This window comes from Manis pentadactyla, chromosome 13, assembly GCF_030020395.1.
Source record: "Manis pentadactyla isolate mManPen7 chromosome 13, mManPen7.hap1, whole genome shotgun sequence".
Taxonomy (NCBI): domain Eukaryota; kingdom Metazoa; phylum Chordata; class Mammalia; order Pholidota; family Manidae; genus Manis; species Manis pentadactyla.
The window spans coordinates 44,217,850-44,241,223 of record NC_080031.1 but is presented as its reverse complement, the minus strand read 5'-3'; positions in this window follow the sequence as shown (position 1 = coordinate 44,241,223).

Below are 23,374 nucleotides of genomic sequence, written 5' to 3'. Positions count from 1 at the left end.
TGTTGTTATACTCCACACATGAGTGAAAACACTTGGTACTTGTCTTTCTACTCCTGGACTATTTGTCTGAACATACTACCGTCTAGCTCCATCCAGGTCATTGCAAATGGTAGTATTTGTTTTCTTCTTAAGGCTGCTTACTGCACTTTTTAAACTGGATTTCATTCTTCCTTCTTGTTTGTAGTTTAGCTATGTTATTCACCATTCAACTCCTGGTTATGAACAGTAGCTTTGTGTCAATCGATATGTATCTGTATCTATCTATCTAATGGTCTGTCTGTCTATGTATGTATGTATGTATGTATGTATGTATTTATCTATGTATCTATCTATCTTCCTATCATCTATCTATGATGTCTATCATCTATTAATCTATGTACCTATCTATCTATCTTTCATCTGTCATCTGTGTACCTATCTATCTATGAATCCATCATCTTTTTGTCTGCCCATCTATCCTTCTGTACAGAACAGTTAACAACATAGCCTATGTCTCTTTCCTACATTATGCTTCCAGAAATCTTGCAAGGTAGCTAAGCCATAAGGAGAGCACTGTGTTCACCGATACACTTTCAGGTAGAGTCAGCCGCGTGTGCTTACAAAACCAGTAAATGGAGGTGAAAGGACTTGAACCTGTATCTCTGTCCTCTGTCCTCTTATACTTCCTGCTCACTTGGTGACTTTATTTAGCCACATTCAGTGAGTAAGTGATCCCTGAAGACCACAAGTATCCTTCGTCTGGTCCGGTTGTCGAAAGAAAAGTGTACTTGGTTCTTTGCACACCACCATGTTTGAGGGACATTGGCGTGATCACTGCTGATAGGTGGAGGGACAAATATAAAGGAACACCTATTTCTGGACAGGAGCAGTTGGGAACAAAGAGTGTGTTGTGGAGTGAAGTGTTTATTTGAGGGTCCAAACTTCCCTCCTTAGGTGGTTATTACTTCTTTACATTCGTGAACATCATAAAAAGCAATGATTTTAAAAGCCCAGACGCATATTATTACAGCAATTCATTTGTTGAGGTGAGAGGAAATGAGAAGGAAGTTGCTGCACCACGAAATCTATGCCTGAGCACTGCTGAAAAAAAAAAAAAAGAATTCACGGTGGCTAGATAGTGCTATTTTCTACTGACTCTCTCTGGGGTCCAAAAGAGAATCCATTTCTTTCTTTGTTTCTCAGGTTCACTTGTGTAGGGAACCTGTCCCCGCCCCTTCAGCTTGTAGTTTGTCTGTGTCCTTGGATCTCAAGTGAGTCTCCAGTAACGGAGCACGTAGGTGGTCTTGAGTTTTCATCAGTTCTTCTAACCCTGTGTCTTTTGATTGGAGCACTCAAAGCCTGTACTTTTATTCTGATATTTGAGAGCTGTGCTCTTTCTGCACTTTGAAATTCTTTTTGTTCTCATTAATATACAATCACATGCAGAAAATTATGTTATTCTGTCTACCCTCTTCACCAAGTCACCCCAAATCCCATTTACAGCCGCTCTCCGTCAGCATGTACTAAGATGCTGTAGAATCACTACATGTCTTCTCTGTGTTGTACAGCCCTGCCCACGACACCCCACCCTACACATTATACATGCTAATCCTAATGCCCCCATTCTTTTTCCCCGCACTTATTACTCCCTTCCCACAAACCCTACCCAGTCCCTTTCTCTTTGGTAACTGTTAGTCCACTCTCGGGTTCTGTGAGTCTGCTGCTGTCTTTTCCTTCAGTTTTTCTTTGTTATCATACTCCACACATGAGTGAAATCATTTGGTACATGTATTTCTCCGCCTGGCCTATTTGACTGAGCATAATACCCTCTAGCTCCATCCACGTTATTGCAAATGATAGGATTTGTTTTCTTCTTATGGCTGCTTACTGCACTTTTTAAACTGGATTTCATTCTTCTTTTTTGTTTGTAGTTTTGCTATGTGCTTTCACCATTGCTCTCCTTGTTATGAGCAGTAGCTTTGTGTTAATCGATATGTACCTATATCTATCTATCTGTCTGTCTATCTATTTATCAATCACTCAATCAATCATCTTTTTGTCTGCCCATCTGTCCTTGTGTACAGAACAGTTAACCAATTACCCTATATCACTTTCCTACACTATGCTTCCAAAAGTCCTGCAAAGTATCTAGGCTGTAGATAGAGCACTGGGTTTACCGAGACACTTGCAGTTCGAGTCGGCCGCGTGTACCTAAAAAACCAGGAAATGGTTGTGCCGGGACTTGATCCCGTGTCTCTATCCTCTGTCCTCTTTCATCTCCTTCTAACTTGCTATCTGTATTTAGCCACATTCTTTGACTAAGTGCTCCCTGAAGACCACAAGTATCATTCCTCTGGGCCTGTTGTCACGAGAAAAGTAAACTTGCTGCTTTGCTCACCACCATGTTTGAAGGACCTCAGCGTGATCACCTCCAATAGGACGGAGGGTCAAATAAAAAGGAACACCAATTTCTAGACATGAGCAGTTGGGAGCTAAGAGTGTATTGTGGGGTGACGAGTTTATTTGAGTGTCCAAACATCCCTCTTTAGGTAGTTATTAGATCTTCACATTCGTGAACATCATAAAATCCACTGATTTCAAAGGCCCAGATGCTTATTATTACAGCAACTCAGTTGTTGAGGTGAGAGAAAATGAGAAGTATGTTGCTGCACCACTAAATCAATGGCTGGGAACGGCTGAAACCAAACAAAAAGAATTCACGGTTGCCAGATAGGGCTATTTTCTTCTGACAGTCTCAGGGGACTCAAACAGAATCCATTTGTTTGATTGTTTGTTTTTCAGTTTCACTCGTGCAGTGTACTTGTCCACACACCTTCGGCTTGTAGTTTGTCTGTGTCCTTGGATCTCAAGTGAGTCTCCTGTAAGTAAGCACGTAGGTGTCTTGAGATTTCATCCCTTCTTTTAACCCTGTGTCTTTTGTTTGCTGCACTCAGTGCCTGACCTTTTATTCTGATGATTTAGAGCTGTGCACTTATTGCACTTAAAGAATTTTTTTTATCATTAAGCTAAAATCACTTGAAGAACATTATGTTTACTATGCACCCCCCTTCACCAAGTACCCCTGAAAAACCTCTTCAGTCGCTCTCGATCTGCGTAGTTGGATGCTGTAGACCCCTTCACCATGTCCCTCCCAACAGACCCCGTTACAGTCGCTCTCCATCAGTGAGTAGTAAGATGTTATATGATCTCTACTAGCCTTCCCTGCGTTGAACAGCACTCCTCATGCCCCCTCGACCCCAAGCATTATACATGCTAAAACTAATGCCCCCATTCTTTCTCCTCACACTTATCCCTCCCTTCAGACCCACCCTGCCCAGTCCTTTTCCCTTTGGTAACTTTTAGTCAACTCTCGGGTTCTGTGAGTCTGCTGCTGTTTTTTTCCTTCAGTTTTTCTTTGTTGTTATACTCCACACATGAGTGAAAACACTTGGTACTTGTCTTTCTACTCCTGGACTATTTGTCTGAACATACTACCGTCTAGCTCCATCCAGGTCATTGCAAATGGTAGTATTTGTTTTCTTCTTAAGGCTGCTTACTGCACTTTTTAAACTGGATTTCATTCTTCCTTCTTGTTTGTAGTTTAGCTATGTTATTCACCATTCAACTCCTGGTTATGAACAGTAGCTTTGTGTCAATCGATATGTATCTGTATCTATCTATCTAATGGTCTGTCTGTCTATGTATGTATGTATGTATGTATGTATGTATTTATCTATGTATCTATCTATCTTCCTATCATCTATCTATTATGTCTATCATCTATTAATCTATGTACCTATCTATCTATCTTTCATCTGTCATCTGTGTACCTATCTATCTATGAATCCATCATCTTTTTGTCTGCCCATCTATCCTTCTGTACAGAACAGTTAACAACATAGCCTATGTCTCTTTCCTACATTATGCTTCCAGAAATCTTGCAAGGTAGCTAAGCCATAAGGAGAGCACTGTGTTCACCGATACACTTTCAGGTAGAGTCAGCCGCGTGTGCTTACAAAACCAGTAAATGGAGGTGAAAAGACATGACCTGTATCTCTGTCCTCTGTCCTCTTATACTTCCTGCTCACTTGGTGACTTTATTTAGCCACATTCAGTGAGTAAGTGATCCCTGAAGACCACAAGTATCCTTCGTCTGGTCCGGTTGTCGAAAGAAAAGTGTACTTGGTTCTTTGCACACCACCATGTTTGAGGGACATTGGCATGATCACTGCTGATAGGTGGAGGGACAAATATAAAGGAACACCTATTTCTGGACAGGAGCAGTTGGGAACAAAGAGTGTGTTGTGGAGTGAAGTGTTTATTTGAGGGTCCAAACTTCCCTCCTTAGGTGGTTATTACTTCTTTACATTCGTGAACATCATAAAAAGCAATGATTTTAAAAGCCCAGACGCATATTATTACAGCAATTCATTTGTTGAGGTGAGAGGAAATGAGAAGGAAGTTGCTGCACCACGAAATCTATGCCTGAGCACTGCTGAAACCAAACAAAAAGAATTCACGGTGGCTAGATAGTGCTATTTTCTACTGACTCTCTCTGGGGTCCAAAAGAGAATCCATTTCTTTCTTTGTTTCTCAGGTTCACTTGTGTAGGGAACCTGTCCCCGCCCCTTCAGCTTGTAGTTTGTCTGTGTCCTTGGATCTCAAGTGAGTCTCCAGTAACGGAGCACGTAGGTGGTCTTGAGTTTTCATCAGTTCTTCTAACCCTGTGTCTTTTGATTGGAGCACTCAAAGCCTGTACTTTTATTCTGATATTTGAGAGCTGTGCTCTTTCTGCACTTTGAAATTCTTTTTGTTCTCATTAATATACAATCACATGCAGAAAATTATGTTATTCTGTCTACCCTCTTCACCAAGTCACCCCAAATCCCATTTACAGCCGCTCTCCGTCAGCATGTACTAAGATGCTGTAGAATCACTACATGTCTTCTCTGTGTTGTACAGCCCTGCCCACGACACCCCACCCTACACATTATACATGCTAATCCTAATGCCCCCATTCTTTTTCCCCGCACTTATTACTCCCTTCCCACAAACCCTACCCAGTCCCTTTCTCTTTGGTAACTGTTAGTCCACTCTCGGGTTCTGTGAGTCTGCTGCTGTCTTTTCCTTCAGTTTTTCTTTGTTATCATACTCCACACATGAGTGAAATCATTTGGTACATGTATTTCTCCGCCTGGCCTATTTGACTGAGCATAATACCCTCTAGCTCCATCCACGTTATTGCAAATGATAGGATTTGTTTTCTTCTTATGGCTGCTTACTGCACTTTTTAAACTGGATTTCATTCTTCTTTTTTGTTTGTAGTTTTGCTATGTGCTTTCACCATTGCTCTCCTTGTTATGAGCAGTAGCTTTGTGTTAATCGATATGTACCTATATCTATCTATCTGTCTGTCTATCTATTTATCAATCACTCAATCAATCATCTTTTTGTCTGCCCATCTGTCCTTGTGTACAGAACAGTTAACCAATTATCCTATATCACTTTCCTACACTATGCTTCCAAAAGTCCTGCAAAGTATCTAGGCTGTAGATAGAGCACTGGGTTTACCGAGACACTTGCAGTTCGAGTCGGCCGCGTGTACCTAAAAAACCAGGAAATGGTTGTGCCGGGACTTGATCCCGTGTCTCTATCCTCTGTCCTCTTTCATCTCCTTCTAACTTGCTATCTGTATTTAGCCACATTCTTTGACTAAGTGCTCCCTGAAGACCACAAGTATCATTCCTCTGGGCCTGTTGTCACGAGAAAAGTAAACTTGCTGCTTTGCTCACCACCATGTTTGAAGGACCTCAGCGTGATCACCTCCAATAGGACGGAGGGTCAAATAAAAAGGAACACCAATTTCTAGACATGAGCAGTTGGGAGAGCTAAGAGTGTATTGTGGGGTGACGAGTTTATTTGAGTGTCCAAACATCCCTCTTTAGGTAGTTATTAGATCTTCACATTCGTGAACATCATAAAATCCACTGATTTCAAAGGCCCAGATGCTTATTATTACAGCAACTCAGTTGTTGAGGTGAGAGAAAATGAGAAGTATGTTGCTGCACCACTAAATCAATGGCTGGGAACGGCTGAAACCAAACAAAAAGAATTCACGGTTGCCAGATAGGGCTATTTTCTTCTGACAGTCTCAGGGGACTCAAACAGAATCCATTTGTTTGATTGTTTGTTTTTCAGTTTCACTCGTGCAGTGTACTTGTCCACACACCTTCGGCTTGTAGTTTGTCTGTGTCCTTGGATCTCAAGTGAGTCTCCTGTAAGTAAGCACGTAGGTGTCTTGAGATTTCATCCCTTCTTTTAACCCTGTGTCTTTTGTTTGCTGCACTCAGTGCCTGACCTTTTATTCTGATGATTTAGAGCTGTGCACTTATTGCACTTAAAGAATTTTTTTTATCATTAAGCTAAAATCACTTGAAGAACATTATGTTTACTATGCACCCCCCTTCACCAAGTACCCCTGAAAAACCTCTTCAGTCGCTCTCGATCTGCGTAGTTGGATGCTGTAGACCCCTTCACCATGTCCCTCCCAACAGACCCCGTTACAGTCGCTCTCCATCAGTGAGTAGTAAGATGTTATATGATCTCTACTAGCCTTCCCTGCGTTGAACAGCACTCCTCATGCCCCCTCGACCCCAAGCATTATACATGCTAAAACTAATGCCCCCATTCTTTCTCCTCACACTTATCCCTCCCTTCAGACCCACCCTGCCCAGTCCTTTTCCCTTTGGTAACTTTTAGTCAACTCTCGGGTTCTGTGAGTCTGCTGCTGTTTTTTTCCTTCAGTTTTTCTTTGTTGTTATACTCCACACATGAGTGAAAACACTTGGTACTTGTCTTTCTACTCCTGGACTATTTGTCTGAACATACTACCGTCTAGCTCCATCCAGGTCATTGCAAATGGTAGTATTTGTTTTCTTCTTAAGGCTGCTTACTGCACTTTTTAAACTGGATTTCATTCTTCCTTCTTGTTTGTAGTTTAGCTATGTTATTCACCATTCAACTCCTGGTTATGAACAGTAGCTTTGTGTCAATCGATATGTATCTGTATCTATCTATCTAATGGTCTGTCTGTCTATGTATGTATGTATGTATGTATGTATGTATTTATCTATGTATCTATCTATCTTCCTATCATCTATCTATGATGTCTATCATCTATTAATCTATGTACCTATCTATCTATCTTTCATCTGTCATCTGTGTACCTATCTATCTATGAATCCATCATCTTTTTGTCTGCCCATCTATCCTTCTGTACAGAACAGTTAACAACATAGCCTATGTCTCTTTCCTACATTATGCTTCCAGAAATCTTGCAAGGTAGCTAAGCCATAAGGAGAGCACTGTGTTCACCGATACACTTTCAGGTAGAGTCAGCCGCGTGTGCTTACAAAACCAGTAAATGGAGGTGAAAAGACATGACCTGTATCTCTGTCCTCTGTCCTCTTATACTTCCTGCTCACTTGGTGACTTTATTTAGCCACATTCAGTGAGTAAGTGATCCCTGAAGACCACAAGTATCCTTCGTCTGGTCCGGTTGTCGAAAGAAAAGTGTACTTGGTTCTTTGCACACCACCATGTTTGAGGGACATTGGCATGATCACTGCTGATAGGTGGAGGGACAAATATAAAGGAACACCTATTTCTGGACAGGAGCAGTTGGGAACAAAGAGTGTGTTGTGGAGTGAAGTGTTTATTTGAGGGTCCAAACTTCCCTCCTTAGGTGGTTATTACTTCTTTACATTCGTGAACATCATAAAAAGCAATGATTTTAAAAGCCCAGACGCATATTATTACAGCAATTCATTTGTTGAGGTGAGAGGAAATGAGAAGGAAGTTGCTGCACCACGAAATCTATGCCTGAGCACTGCTGAAACCAAACAAAAAGAATTCACGGTGGCTAGATAGTGCTATTTTCTACTGACTCTCTCTGGGGTCCAAAAGAGAATCCATTTCTTTCTTTGTTTCTCAGGTTCACTTGTGTAGGGAACCTGTCCCCGCCCCTTCAGCTTGTAGTTTGTCTGTGTCCTTGGATCTCAAGTGAGTCTCCAGTAACGGAGCACGTAGGTGGTCTTGAGTTTTCATCAGTTCTTCTAACCCTGTGTCTTTTGATTGGAGCACTCAAAGCCTGTACTTTTATTCTGATATTTGAGAGCTGTGCTCTTTCTGCACTTTGAAATTCTTTTTGTTCTCATTAATATACAATCACATGCAGAAAATTATGTTATTCTGTCTACCCTCTTCACCAAGTCACCCCAAATCCCATTTACAGCCGCTCTCCGTCAGCATGTACTAAGATGCTGTAGAATCACTACATGTCTTCTCTGTGTTGTACAGCCCTGCCCACGACACCCCACCCTACACATTATACATGCTAATCCTAATGCCCCCATTCTTTTTCCCCGCACTTATTACTCCCTTCCCACAAACCCTACCCAGTCCCTTTCTCTTTGGTAACTGTTAGTCCACTCTCGGGTTCTGTGAGTCTGCTGCTGTCTTTTCCTTCAGTTTTTCTTTGTTATCATACTCCACACATGAGTGAAATCATTTGGTACATGTATTTCTCCGCCTGGCCTATTTGACTGAGCATAATACCCTCTAGCTCCATCCACGTTATTGCAAATGATAGGATTTGTTTTCTTCTTATGGCTGCTTACTGCACTTTTTAAACTGGATTTCATTCTTCTTTTTTGTTTGTAGTTTTGCTATGTGCTTTCACCATTGCTCTCCTTGTTATGAGCAGTAGCTTTGTGTTAATCGATATGTACCTATATCTATCTATCTGTCTGTCTATCTATTTATCAATCACTCAATCAATCATCTTTTTGTCTGCCCATCTGTCCTTGTGTACAGAACAGTTAACCAATTATCCTATATCACTTTCCTACACTATGCTTCCAAAAGTCCTGCAAAGTATCTAGGCTGTAGATAGAGCACTGGGTTTACCGAGACACTTGCAGTTCGAGTCGGCCGCGTGTACCTAAAAAACCAGGAAATGGTTGTGCCGGGACTTGATCCCGTGTCTCTATCCTCTGTCCTCTTTCATCTCCTTCTAACTTGCTATCTGTATTTAGCCACATTCTTTGACTAAGTGCTCCCTGAAGACCACAAGTATCATTCCTCTGGGCCTGTTGTCACGAGAAAAGTAAACTTGCTGCTTTGCTCACCACCATGTTTGAAGGACCTCAGCGTGATCACCTCCAATAGGACGGAGGGTCAAATAAAAAGGAACACCAATTTCTAGACATGAGCAGTTGGGAGAGCTAAGAGTGTATTGTGGGGTGACGAGTTTATTTGAGTGTCCAAACATCCCTCTTTAGGTAGTTATTAGATCTTCACATTCGTGAACATCATAAAATCCACTGATTTCAAAGGCCCAGATGCTTATTATTACAGCAACTCAGTTGTTGAGGTGAGAGAAAATGAGAAGTATGTTGCTGCACCACTAAATCAATGGCTGGGAACGGCTGAAACCAAACAAAAAGAATTCACGGTTGCCAGATAGGGCTATTTTCTTCTGACAGTCTCAGGGTACTCAAACAGAATCCATTTGTTTGATTGTTTGTTTTTCAGTTTCACTCGTGCAGTGTACTTGTCCACACACCTTCGGCTTGTAGTTTGTCTGTGTCCTTGGATCTCAAGTGAGTCTCCTGTAAGTAAGCACGTAGGTGTCTTGAGATTTCATCCCTTCTTTTAACCCTGTGTCTTTTGTTTGCTGCACTCAGTGCCTGACCTTTTATTCTGATGATTTAGAGCTGTGCACTTATTGCACTTAAAGAATTTTTTTTATCATTAAGCTAAAATCACTTGAAGAACATTATGTTTACTATGCACCCCCCTTCACCAAGTACCCCTGAAAAACCTCTTCAGTCGCTCTCGATCTGCGTAGTTGGATGCTGTAGACCCCTTCACCATGTCCCTCCCAACAGACCCCGTTACAGTCGCTCTCCATCAGTGAGTAGTAAGATGTTATATGATCTCTACTAGCCTTCCCTGCGTTGAACAGCACTCCTCATGCCCCCTCGACCCCAAGCATTATACATGCTAAAACTAATGCCCCCATTCTTTCTCCTCACACTTATCCCTCCCTTCAGACCCACCCTGCCCAGTCCTTTTCCCTTTGGTAACTTTTAGTCAACTCTCTCTCGGGTTCTGTGAGTCTGCTGCTGTTCTTTTCCTTCAGTTTTTCTTTGTTGTTATACTCCACACATGAGTGAAAACACTTGGTACTTGTCTTTCTACTCCTGGACTATTTGTCTGAACATACTACCGTCTAGCTCCATCCAGGTCATTGCAAATGGTAGTATTTGTTTTCTTCTTAAGGCTGCTTACTGCACTTTTTAAACTGGATTTCATTCTTCCTTCTTGTTTGTAGTTTAGCTATGTTATTCACCATTCAACTCCTGGTTATGAACAGTAGCTATGTGTCAATCGATATGTATCTGTATCTATCTATCTAATGGTCTGTCTGTCTATGTATGTATGTATGTATGTATGTATGTATTTATCTATGTATCTATCTATCTTCCTATCATCTATCTATGATGTCTATCATCTATTAATCTATGTACCTATCTATCTATCTTTCATCTGTCATCTGTGTACCTATCTATCTATGAATCCATCATCTTTTTGTCTGCCCATCTATCCTTCTGTACAGAACAGTTAACAACATAGCCTATGTCTCTTTCCTACATTATGCTTCCAGAAATCTTGCAAGGTAGCTAAGCCATAAGGAGAGCACTGTGTTCACCGATACACTTTCAGGTAGAGTCAGCCGCGTGTGCTTACAAAACCAGTAAATGGAGGTGAAAAGACTTGAACCTGTATCTCTGTCCTCTGTCCTCTTATACTTCCTGCTCACTTGGTGACTTTATTTAGCCACATTCAGTGAGTAAGTGATCCCTGAAGACCACAAGTATCCTTCGTCTGGTCCGGTTGTCGAAAGAAAAGTGTACTTGGTTCTTTGCACACCACCATGTTTGAGGGACATTGGCGTGATCACTGCTGATAGGTGGAGGGACAAATATAAAGGAACACCTATTTCTGGACAGGAGCAGTTGGGAACAAAGAGTGTGTTGTGGAGTGAAGTGTTTATTTGAGGGTCCAAACTTCCCTCCTTAGGTGGTTATTACTTCTTTACATTCGTGAACATCATAAAAAGCAATGATTTTAAAAGCCCAGACGCATATTATTACAGCAATTCATTTGTTGAGGTGAGAGGAAATGAGAAGGAAGTTGCTGCACCACGAAATCTATGCCTGAGCACTACTGAAACCAAACAAAAAGAATTCACGGTGGCTAGATAGTGCTATTTTCTACTGACTCTCTCTGGGGTCCAAAAGAGAATCCATTTCTTTCTTTGTTTCTCAGGTTCACTTGTGTAGGGAACCTGTCCCCGCCCCTTCAGCTTGTAGTTTGTCTGTGTCCTTGGATCTCAAGTGAGTCTCCAGTAACGGAGCACGTAGGTGGTCTTGAGTTTTCATCAGTTCTTCTAACCCTGTGTCTTTTGATTGGAGCACTCAAAGCCTGTACTTTTATTCTGATATTTGAGAGCTGTGCTCTTTCTGCACTTTGAAATTCTTTTTGTTCTCATTAATATACAATCACATGCAGAAAATTATGTTATTCTGTCTACCCTCTTCACCAAGTCACCCCAAATCCCATTTACAGCCGCTCTCCGTCAGCATGTACTAAGATGCTGTAGAATCACTACATGTCTTCTCTGTGTTGTACAGCCCTGCCCACGACACCCCACCCTACACATTGTACATGCTAATCCTAATGCCCCCATTCTTTTTCCCCGCACTTATTACTCCCTTCCCACAAACCCTACCCAGTCCCTTTCTCTTTGGTAACTGTTAGTCCACTCTCGGGTTCTGTGAGTCTGCTGCTGTCTTTTCCTTCAGTTTTTCTTTGTTATCATACTCCACACATGAGTGAAATCATTTGGTACATGTATTTCTCCGCCTGGCCTATTTGACTGAGCATAATACCCTCTAGCTCCATCCACGTTATTGCAAATGATAGGATTTGTTTTCTTCTTATGGCTGCTTACTGCACTTTTTAAACTGGATTTCATTCTTCTTTTTGGTTTGTAGTTTTGCTATGTGCTTTCACCATTGCTCTCCTTGTTATGAGCAGTAGCTTTGTTTTAATCGATATGTACCTATATCTATCTGTCTGTCTATCTATCAATCGCTCAATCAATCATCTTTTTGTCTGTCCATCTGTCCATGTGTACAGAACAGTTAACCATATACACTATAACACTTTCCTATACTATGCACCCAAAAATCCTGCAAAGTATCTAGGCTGCAGAGGGAGCAATGTGCTCACCGAGACACTTGCAGTTCGAGTCGGCCGCGTGTACCTACAAAACCAGGAAATGGTTGTGCTGGGACTTGAACCCGTGTCTCTATCCTCTGTCCTCTTTTATCTGCTTCTAACTTGCTATCTGTATTTAGCCACATTCATTGACTACGTGCTCCCATAAGATCTCAAGTATCATTCCTCTGGGCCTGTTGTCGACAGAAAAGTAAACTTGTTGCTTTGCTCACCACCATGTTTGAAGGACATCAGCATGATCACCGCCGATAGGACGGAGGGTCAAATAAAAAGGAACACCAGTTTCTAGACAGGAGCAGTTGGTAGCTAACAGTGTATTGTGGAGTGATGTGTTTGAGTGTCCAAACATCCCTTTTTAGGTGGTTATTAGATTTACACATTCGTGACCATCATAAAATCCACTGATTTCAAAGGCCCAGATGCTTATTATTACAGCAACTCATTTGTTGAGGTCAGAGAAAATGAGAAGTATGTTGCTGCACCACTAAATCTATTGCTGGGAACTGTTTAAACGAAACAAAAAGAATTCACGGTGGCCAGATAGGGCTATTTTCTCCTGACTGTCTCTGGGGTCTCAAACAGAATCCATTTGCTTGATTGTTTGATTTTCCGTTTCACTCGTGTAGGGTACTTGTCCACACACCTTCGGCTTGTAGGTTGTCTGTGTCCTTGGATCTCAAGTGAGTCTCCTGTAAGTAAGCACGTAGGTGTCTTGTGTTTTCATCCCTTCTTTCCTCCCTGTGTCTTTTGTTAGCAGCACTCAGTGCCTGACCTTTTATTATTATTCAGAGCTGTGCACTTATTGCACTTAAAGAATATTTTTTATCATTAACCTACAATCACGTGAAGAACATTATGTTTACTATGCTCCCCCATTCACCAAGTCCCCCCGAAAAACCTCTTCAGTCACTGTCAATCAGCGTAGTTGGATGCTGTAGACCCCTTCACCATGTCCCCCCCAAAAGTCCCCGTTACAGTCACTGTCCATCTGTGAGTAGTAAGATGCTATATGATCTCTACTAGTCTTCTCTGTGTTGTACAGTACTCCCCATGCACACCCGACCCCGCGCATTATACATGCTAAACTTAATGCCCCCATTCTTTCTCTCCACACTTCTCCCTCCCTTCAGACTCACCCTGCCTAGTCCTTTTCAATTTGGTAACTTTTAGTCAACTCTCGGATTCTGTGAGAGTGCTGCTGTTTTTTTTTTTCAGTTTCTCTTTGTTGTTATACTCCACACATGAGTGAAATCTCTTGGTACTTGTCTTTCTCCGCCTGGCCTATTTCTCTGAACGTACGACCGTCTAGCTCCGTCCACGTCATTGCAAATGGTAGTGTTTGTTTTCTTCTTAAGGCTGCTTACTGCAATTTTAAACTGGATTTCATTCTTCCTTTTTGTTTGTAGTTTAGGTATGTTATTCACCATTCAAGTCCTGGTTATTAACAATAACTTTGTGTCAATCGATATGTATCTGTATCTATCTATCTAAAGGTCTGTCTATCTATGTATCTGTGTATGTATATATCTATGTATCTATGTATCTATCTATTTTCCTATCTTCTATTTATTATGTCTATCATTTATTAATCTATGTACCCATCATTCGGTCTATGTACTTATCTATCTTTCTTTCATCTGTCGTCTGTCTACCTATCTCTCTATGAATCAATCACCTTTTTGTCTGCCCATCTATCCTTCTTTACAGAACAGTTAACAACATAGCCTACGTCTCTTTCCTACATTATGCTTCGAAAAATCTTGAAAGATAGCTAAGCCATAAGAAGAGCACTGTGTTAACCGATACACTTTCAGGTAGAGTCAGCCGCGTGTGTTTACAAAACCAGAAAAATGGAGGTGAAAGGACTTGAACCTGTATCTCTGTCCTCTGTCCTCTTATAGTTCCTGCTCGCTTGTTGACTTTATTTAGCCACATTCAGTGAGTAAGTGAACCCTGAAGACCACAAGTATCCTTCGTCTGGTCCGGTTGTCGACAGAAAAGTGTACTTGGTGCTTTGCACACCACCATGTTAGAGGGACATAGGTGTGATCTCTGCTGATATGTGGAGGGACAAATATAAAGGAACACCTATTTCTGGACAGGAGCATTTGGGAAATAAGAGTGTGTAGTGGAGTGCAGTGTTTATTTGAAGGTCCAAACTTCCCTCTTTAGATGGTTATTACTTCTTTACATTCGTGAACATCATAAAAAGCAATGATTTTAAAAGCGCAGACGCATATTATTACAGCAATTCATTTGTTGAGGTTTGAGGAAATGAGAAGGAAGTTGCTGCACCACGAAATCTATGCCTGAGCACTGCTGAAACAAAATAAAAAGAATTCACGGTGGCTAGATTGGGCTATTTTCTACTGACTCTCTCTGGGGACTCAAACAGAATCCATTTGTTTGTTTCTCAGTTTCACTTGTATAGGGTACCAGTCCCCGCCCCTTCAGCTTGTAGTTTGTCTGTGTCCTTGGATCTCAAGTGAGTCTCCAGTAACGGAGCACGTAGGTGGTCTTGAGTTTTCATCAGTTCTTCTAACCCTGTGTCTTTTGATTGGAGCTCTCAAAGCCTGTACTTTTATTCTGATATTTGAGAGCAGTGCTCTTACATCAGTTTGAAATTTTCTTTGTTCTCATTAATATACAATCACATGCAGAACATTATGTTTTCCAGTCTACCCTCTTCAGCAAGTCCCCCCCAAATCCCAGTTACAGTCGCAGTCCGTCAGCATGTACTAAGATGCTGTAGAATCACTACATGTCTTCTCTGTGTTGTACAGCCCTACCCATGAACCCCCACCCTACACATTAAACATGCTAATCCTAATGCCCCCATTCTTTTTCCCCGCCCTTATTACACCCTTCCCACAAACGCTACCCAGTCCCTTTCTCTTTGGTAACTGTTTGTCCACTCTCGGGTTCTGTGAGTCTGCTGCTGTCATTTCCTTCAGATTTTCTTCGTTATCATACTCCACACATGAGTGAAATCATTTGGTACATGTATTTCTCTGCCTGGCCTGATTGACTGAGCATAATACCCTCTACTTCCATCCACGTTATTGCAAATGATAGGATTTGTTTTCTTCTTAAGGCTGCTTACTGCCCTTTTTAAACTGGATTTCATTCTTCTTTTTTGTTTGTAGTTTCGTTATGTGCTTTCACCATTGCTCTCCTGGTTATGAGCAGTAGCTTTGTGTTAGTCGATATGTACCTTTATCTATCTATCTGTCTGTCTATCTATTTATCAATCAATCAATCAACTTTTTGTCTGCCCATCTGTCTTGTGTACAGAACAGTTAACCACATATCCTATATCACTTTCCTACACTATGCTTCCAAAAATCCTGCAAAGTATCTAGGCTGTAGAGAGAGCACTGGGTTCACCGAGACCCTTGCAGGTCGAGACGGCCACGTGTACCTACAAAACAAGGAAATGGTTGTGCCGGGACTTGAACCCGTGTCTCTGTCCTCTGTCCTCTTTCATCTCCTTCTAATTTGCTGTCTGTACTTAGCCACATTCATTGACTAAGTGCTCCCTGAAAACCACAGGTATCATTCCTCTGGGCCTGTTGTCGACAGAAATGTAAACTTGTGGCTTTTCTCACCACCATATTTGAAGGACATCAGCGTGATCACCGCTGATAGGATGGATGTTCAAATAAAAAGGAACACCAATTTCTAGAGAGGAGCAGTTGGGAGCCAAGAGTGTATTTTGGAGTGACGTGTTTATTTGAGTGTCCAAACTTCCCTCTTTAGGTGGTTATTAGATCTTCTCAATCGTGAACATCATAAAACACACTGATTTCAATGGCCCAGATGCTCATTATTACAGCAACTCAGTTGTTGAGGTGAGAGAAAATGAGAAGTATGTTGCTGCACCTCTAAATCTATCGCTGGGAACTGCTGAAACCAAACAAAAAGAATTCACCGTGGTCAGATAGTTCTATTTTCTGGTGACTGTCTCTGACAAACAAACAGAATCCATTTGTTTGATTGTTTGTTTTTCAGTTTCACTCGTGTAGGGTACTTTTCCACACACCTTCGGCTTGTAGTTTGTCTGTGTCCTTGGATCTCAAGTGAGTCTCCAGAAAGGGAACACGTAGGTGGTCTTGAGTTTTCATCAGTTCTTCTAACCCTGTGTCTTTTGATTGGAGCACTGAAAGCCTGTACTTTTATTATGATATATGAGAGCAGTGCTCTTACATCAGTTTTAAATTTTATTTGTTCTCATTAATATACAATCACATGCAGAACATTATGTTTTCCAGTCTACCCTCTTCAGCAAGTCAGCCCTAAAATCCCAGTTACAGTCGCTGTCCGTCAGCATGAACTAAGATGCTGTAGAATCACTACATGTCTTCTCTGTGTTGTACAGCCCTACCCATGAATCCCCACCCTACACATTAAACATGCTAATCCTAATGCCCCCATTCTTTTTCCCCGCCCTTATTACTCCCTTCCCACAAACGCTACCCAGTCCCTTTCTCTTTGGTAACTGTTAGTCCACTCTCGGGTTCTGTGAGTCTACTGCTGTCTTTTCCTTCAGTTTTTCCTTGTTATCATATTCCACACATGAGTGAAATCATTTGGTACATGTATTTCTCCGCCTGGCCTGTTTCACTGAGCATAATACCCTCTACCTCCATCCAATTTATTGCAAATGATAGGATTTGTTTTCTTCTTATGGCAGCTTACTGCATTTTTTAAAGTGGATTTCATTCTTTTTTTTGTTTGTAATTTCGCTATGTGCTTTCACAATTGCTCTCCTTTTTATGAGCAGTAGCTTTGTGTTAGTTGTTATGTACCTATATCTATCTATCTGTCTGTCTATCTATTTATCAATCAATCAATCAACTTTTTGTCGGCCCATCTGCCCTTGTGTACTGAATAGTTAACCACATATCCTATATCACTTTCCTACACTATGCTTCCAAAAATCCTGCAAAGTATCTAGGCTGTAGAGAGAGCACTGGGTTCACCGAGACCCTTGCAGGTCGAGACCGCCACGTGTACCTACAAAACAAGGAAATGGTTGTGCCGGGACTTGAACCCGTGTCTCTGTCCTCTGTCCTCTTTCATCTCCTTCTAACTTGCTGTCTGTATTTAGCCACATTCATTGACTAAGTGCTCCCTGAAGACCACAAGTATCATTCCTCTGGGCCTGTTGTCGACAGAAAAGTAAACTTGTTGCTTTGCTCACTACCATGTTTGAAGGACATCAGCGTGATCACCGCCGATAGGACGGAGGGTCAAATAGAAAGGAACACTAATTTCTTGACAGGAGCAGTTGGGAGCCAAGAGTGTATTGTGGAGTGACGTGTTTATTTGAGTGTCCAAACTTCCCTCTTTAGTTGGTTATTAGATCTTCTCAATCGTGAACATCATAAACCCACTGATTTTAATGGCCCAGATGCTTATTATTACAGCAACTCAGTTGTTGAGTTGATAGAAAATGAGAAGTATGTTGCTGCACCACTAAATCTATCGCTGGGAACTGCTGAAACCAAACAAAAAGAATTCACGGTGGTCAGATAGGGCTATTTTCTGCTGACTGTCTCTGGGGACTCAAACTGAATCCATTTGTTTGATTGTTTGTTTTTCAGTTTCACTCGTGTAGGGTACGTGACCACACACCTTCGGCTTGTAGTTTGTGTCCTTGGAACTCAAGTGAGTCTCCTGTAAGTAAACAAGTAGGTGTCTTGAGTTTTTATCCCTTCTTTTAACCCTGTGTCTTTTGTTTGCAGCACTCAGTGCATGACCTTTATTCTGATGATTCAGAGCTGTACACTTATTCCAATTTAAGATTTTTTTTTCATTAATCTACAATCACGTGAAGAACATTATGTTTACTATGGTCCCCCCTTCACCAAGTCAACCCGAAAAACCTCTACAGTCGCGGTCTATCAGCAAAATTGAATGCTGTTGACCCCTTCACCTTGTCCCCCTCCACAGACGTCTTTATAGTTGCTGTCCTTCAGTGAGTAGTAAGATGCTATATGATCTCTAGTAGTCTTCTCTCTGTTGTACAGTACTCACAGTGCACACCCGACCCCACGCATTATTCATGGTAATCCCAATTACCACTATTCTTTCTCCCACACTTATCCCTCCTCTCAGACTCACCCCGAATAGTCCTTTTCCCTTTGGTAACTTTTAGTCAACTCTCGGATTCTGTGAGAGTGCTGCTGTTTTTTTCCTTCAGTTTCTCTTTGTTGTTGTACTCCACACATGAGTGAAATCCCTTGGTACTTGTCTTTCTCAGCCTGGCCTATTTCTCTGAATGTACTACCGTCTGGCTAAATCCACGTCGTTGCAAATCGTAGTGTTTGTTTTCTTCCTAAGGCTGCTTACAGCAATTTTAAACTGGATTTCATTCTTCCTTTTTATTTGTAGATTAGCTATGTTATTCACCATTCAACTCCTATTTATGAACAATAGCTTTGTGTCAATCGATATGTATCTGTATCTATCTATCTAACGGTCTGTCTATGTATGTATCTATGTATGTAAGTATGTATGTATGTATCTATGGATCTATCTATCTATCTATCTATCTTCCTATCATCTATCTATGATGTCTATCATCTATCGGTCTATGTACCTATCTATCTTTCTTTCATCTGTCGTCTGTCTACCTATCTATCTATGGATCAATCACCTTTTTGTCTGCCCATCTATCCTTCTGTACAGAACAGTTAACAACATAGCCTATGTCTCTTTCCTACACTATGCTTCCAGAAATCTTGCAAGGTAGCTAAGCCATAAGGAGAGCACTGAGTTCACCGATACTCTTTCAGGTAGAGTCAGCCGCGTGTGCTTACAAAACCAGTAAAAGGAGGTGAAAGGACTTGAACCGGTATCTCTGTCCTATGTCCTCTTATAATTTCTGCTCGCTTGGTGACTTTATTTAGCCACATTCAGTGAGTAAGTGATCCCTGAAGACCACAAGTATCCTTCGTCTGGGCCTGTTGTCGACAGAAATGTGTACTTGGTTCTATGCACACCACCATATTTGAGGGACATCGGTGTGATCACTGCTGATTGGTGGAGGGACAAATTTAAAGGAACACCTATTTCTGCACAGGAGTATTTGGGAAATAAGAGTGTGTAGTGGAGTGAAGTGTTTATTTGATGGTCGAAACTTCCCTCTTTAGATGGTTATTACTTCTTTACATTCGTGAACATCATAAAAAGCAATGATTTTAAAAGCGCAGACGCATATTATTACAGCAATTCATTTGTTGAGGTGGGTGGAAATGAGAAGGAAGTTGCTGCAACACGAAATCTATGCCTGAGCACTGCTAAAAAAAAACAAAAAGAATTCACGGTGGCTAGATTGGGCTATTATCTACTGACTCTGTCTGGGGACTCAAAGAGAACCATTTGTTAGTTTGTTTCTCAGTTTCACTTATATAGGGTACCTGTCCCCTCCCCTTCAGTTTGAAGTTTGTCTGTGTCCTTGGATCTCAAGTGAGTCTCCAGAAAGGGAGAAAGTAGGTGGTCTTGAGTTTTCATCAGTTCTTCTAACCCTGTGTCTTTTGATTGGAGCACTCAAAGCCTGTACATTTATTCTGATATTTGAGAGCAATGCTCTTACATCAGTTTGAAATTTTCTTTGTTCTCATTAATGTACAATCACATGCAGAACATTATGTTTTCCAGTCTACCCACTTCAGGAAGTCACCCGCAAATCCCAGTTACAGTCGCTGTCCATCAGCATGTACTTAGATCCTGTAGAATCACTACATGTCTTCTCTGTGTTGTACAGCCCTACCCATGAATCCCCACCCTACACATTAAACATGCTAATCCTAATGCCCCCATTCTTTTTCCCCGCCCTTATTACTCCCTTCCCACAAACGCTACCCAGTCCCTTTCTCTTTGGTAACTGTTAGTCCACTCTCGGGTTCTGTGAGTCTGCTGCTGTCTTTTCCTTCAGTTTTTCTTTGTTATCATACTCCACACATGAGTGAAATCATTTGGTATATGTATTTCTCCACCTGGCCTGTTTGAATGAGCATAATACACTTGACCCCCATCCACGTTACTGCAAATGATAGGATTTGTTTTCTTCTTATGGCTGCTTACTGCACTTTTTAAACTGGATTTCATTCTTCTTTTTTGTTTGTAGTTTCGCTATGTGCTTTCACCATTACTCTCCTGGTTATGAGCAGTAGCTTTGTGTTAGACGATATGTACCTATATCATTCTATCTGTCTGTCTATCTATTTATCAATCAATCAATCAACTTTTTGTCTGCCCATCTGTCTTGTGTACAGAACAGTTAACCACATATCCTATATCACTTTCCTACACTATGCTTCCAAAAATCCTGCAAAGTATCTAGGCTGTAGAGAGAGCACTGGGTTTACCGAGACCCTTGCATGTCGAGACGGCCACGTGTACCTACAAAACAAGGAAATGGTTGTGCCGGGACTTGAAACGGTGTATCTGTCCTCTGTCCTCTTTCATCTCCTTCTGACTTGCTGTCTGTATTTAGCCACATTCATTGACTAAGTGCTCCCGGAAGACCACAAGTATCATTCCACTGGGCCTGTGGTCGACAGAAATGTAAACTTGTTGCTTTGTTCACCCCCATGTTTGAAAGACATCAGCGTGATCACTGCCGATAAGACGGAGGGTCAAATAAAAAGGAACACCAATTTCTATACAGGAGCAGTTGGGATCCAAGAGAGTATTGTGGAGTGACGTGTTTATTTGAGTGTCCAAACTTCCCTCTTTAGGTGTTTATTAGATCTACTCAATCGTGAACATCATAAAACCCACTGATTTCAATGGCCCAGATGCTTATTATTACAGCAACTCAGTTGTTGAGTTGATAGAAAATGAGAAGTATGTTGCTGCACCACTAAATCTATCACTGGGAACAGCTGAAACCAAACAAAAAGAATTCACGATGGTCAGATAGGGCTATTTTCTGCTGACTGTCTCTGGGGACTCAAACTGTATCCGTTTGTTTGATTGTTTGTTTTTCAGTTTCACTCGTGTAGGGTACTTGTCCACACACCTTCGGCTTGTAGTTTGTCTGTGTCCTTGGATCTCAAGTGTGTCTACTGTAAGTAAGCACGTAGGTGTCTTGAGTTTTTATCCCTTCTTTTAACCCTGTGTCTTTTGTTTGCAGCGCTCAGTGCATGACCTTTATTCTGATGATTCAGAGCTGTACACTTATTCCATTTAAAGAATTTTTTTTATCATTAATCTACAATCACGTGAAGAACATTATGTTTACTATGCTCCCCCCTTCACCAAGTCAACCCGAAAAACCTCTTCAGTCGCGGTCTATCAGCAAAATTGAATGCTGTAGACCCCTTCACCTTGTCCCTCTCCACAGACGTCTTTACAGTTGCTGTCCTTCAGTGAGTAGTAAGATGCTATATGATCTCTAGTAGTATTCTCTCTGTTGTACAGTACTCACAATGCACACCCGACCCCACGCATTATTCATGCTAATCCCAATTACCACTATTCTTTCTCCCCACACTTATCCCTCCCCTCAGACTCACCCTGAATAGTCCTTTTCAATTTGGTAACTTTTAGTGAACTCTCGGATTCTGTGAGAGTGCTGCTTTTTTTTCCTTCAGTTTCTCTTTGTTGTTATACTCCACACATGAGTGAAATCCCTTGGTACTTGCCTTTCTCTGCCTGGCCTTTCTCTCTGAATGTACCAACGTCTGGCTCCATCCACGTCGTTGCAAATGGCAGAGTTCGTTTTCTTCTTAAGGCTGCTTACTGCAATTTTAAACTGGATTTCATTCTTCTTTTTGTTTGTAGATTAGCTATGATATTTACCATTCAACTCCTATTTATGAACAATAGCTTTGTGTCAATCGATATGTATCTGTATCTATCTATCTAACGGTCTTTCTATCTATGTATCTATGTATGTAAGTATGTATGTATGTATCTATGGATCTATCTATCTATCTATCTATCTTCCTATCATCTATCTATGATGTCTATCATCTATCGGTCTATGTACCTATCTATCTTTCTTTCATCTGTCGTCTGTCTACCTATCTATCTATGGATCAATAAACTTTTGTCTGCACATCTATTCTTCTGTACAGAACAGTTAACAACATAGCCTATGTCTCTTTCCTACACTATGCTTTCAGAAATCTTGCAAGGTAGCAAAGCCATAAGGAGAGCACTGTGTTCACCGATACACTTTCAGGTAGAGTCCGCCGCGTGTGCTTACAAAACCAGTAAATGGAGGTGAAAGGACTTGAACCGGTATCACTGTCCTCTGTCCTCTTATAATTCCTGCTCGCTTGGTGACTTTATTTAGCCACATTCAGTGAGTAAGTGATCCCTGAAGACCACAAGTATCCTTCGTCTGGGCCTGTTGTCGACAGAAATGTGTACGTGGTTCTTTGCACACCACCATGTTTGAGGGACATCGGTGTGATCACTGCTGATTGGTGGACGGACAAATATATAGGAACACCTAGATCTGGAGAGGAGCATTTGGGAAATAAGAGTGTGTAGTGGAATGAAGTGTTTATATGAGGGTCCAAACTTCCCTCTTTAGATGGTTGTTACTTCATTACATTCGTGAACATCATAAAAAGCAATGATTTTAAAAGCGCAGACGCATATTATTACAGCAATTCATTTGTTGAGGTGGGTGGAAATGAGAAGGAAGTTGCTGCACCACGAAATCTATGCCTGAGCACTGCTGAAACAAAACAAAAAGAATTCACGGTGGCTAGATTGGGCTATTTTCTACTGACTCTCTCTGGGGACTCAAACAGAATCCATTTGTTTGTTTGTTTCTCAGTTTCACTTGTATTGGGTAACTGTCCCCGCCCCCTCAGCTTGTAGTTTGTCTGTGTCCTTGGATCTCAAGTGAGTCTCCAGAAAGGGAACACGTAGGTGGTCTTGAGTTTTCATCAGTTCTTCTAACCCTGTGTCTTTTGATTGGAGCACTGAAAGCCTGTACTTTTATTATAATATTTGAGAGCAGTGCTCTTACATCAGTTTGAAATTTGCTTTGTTCTCA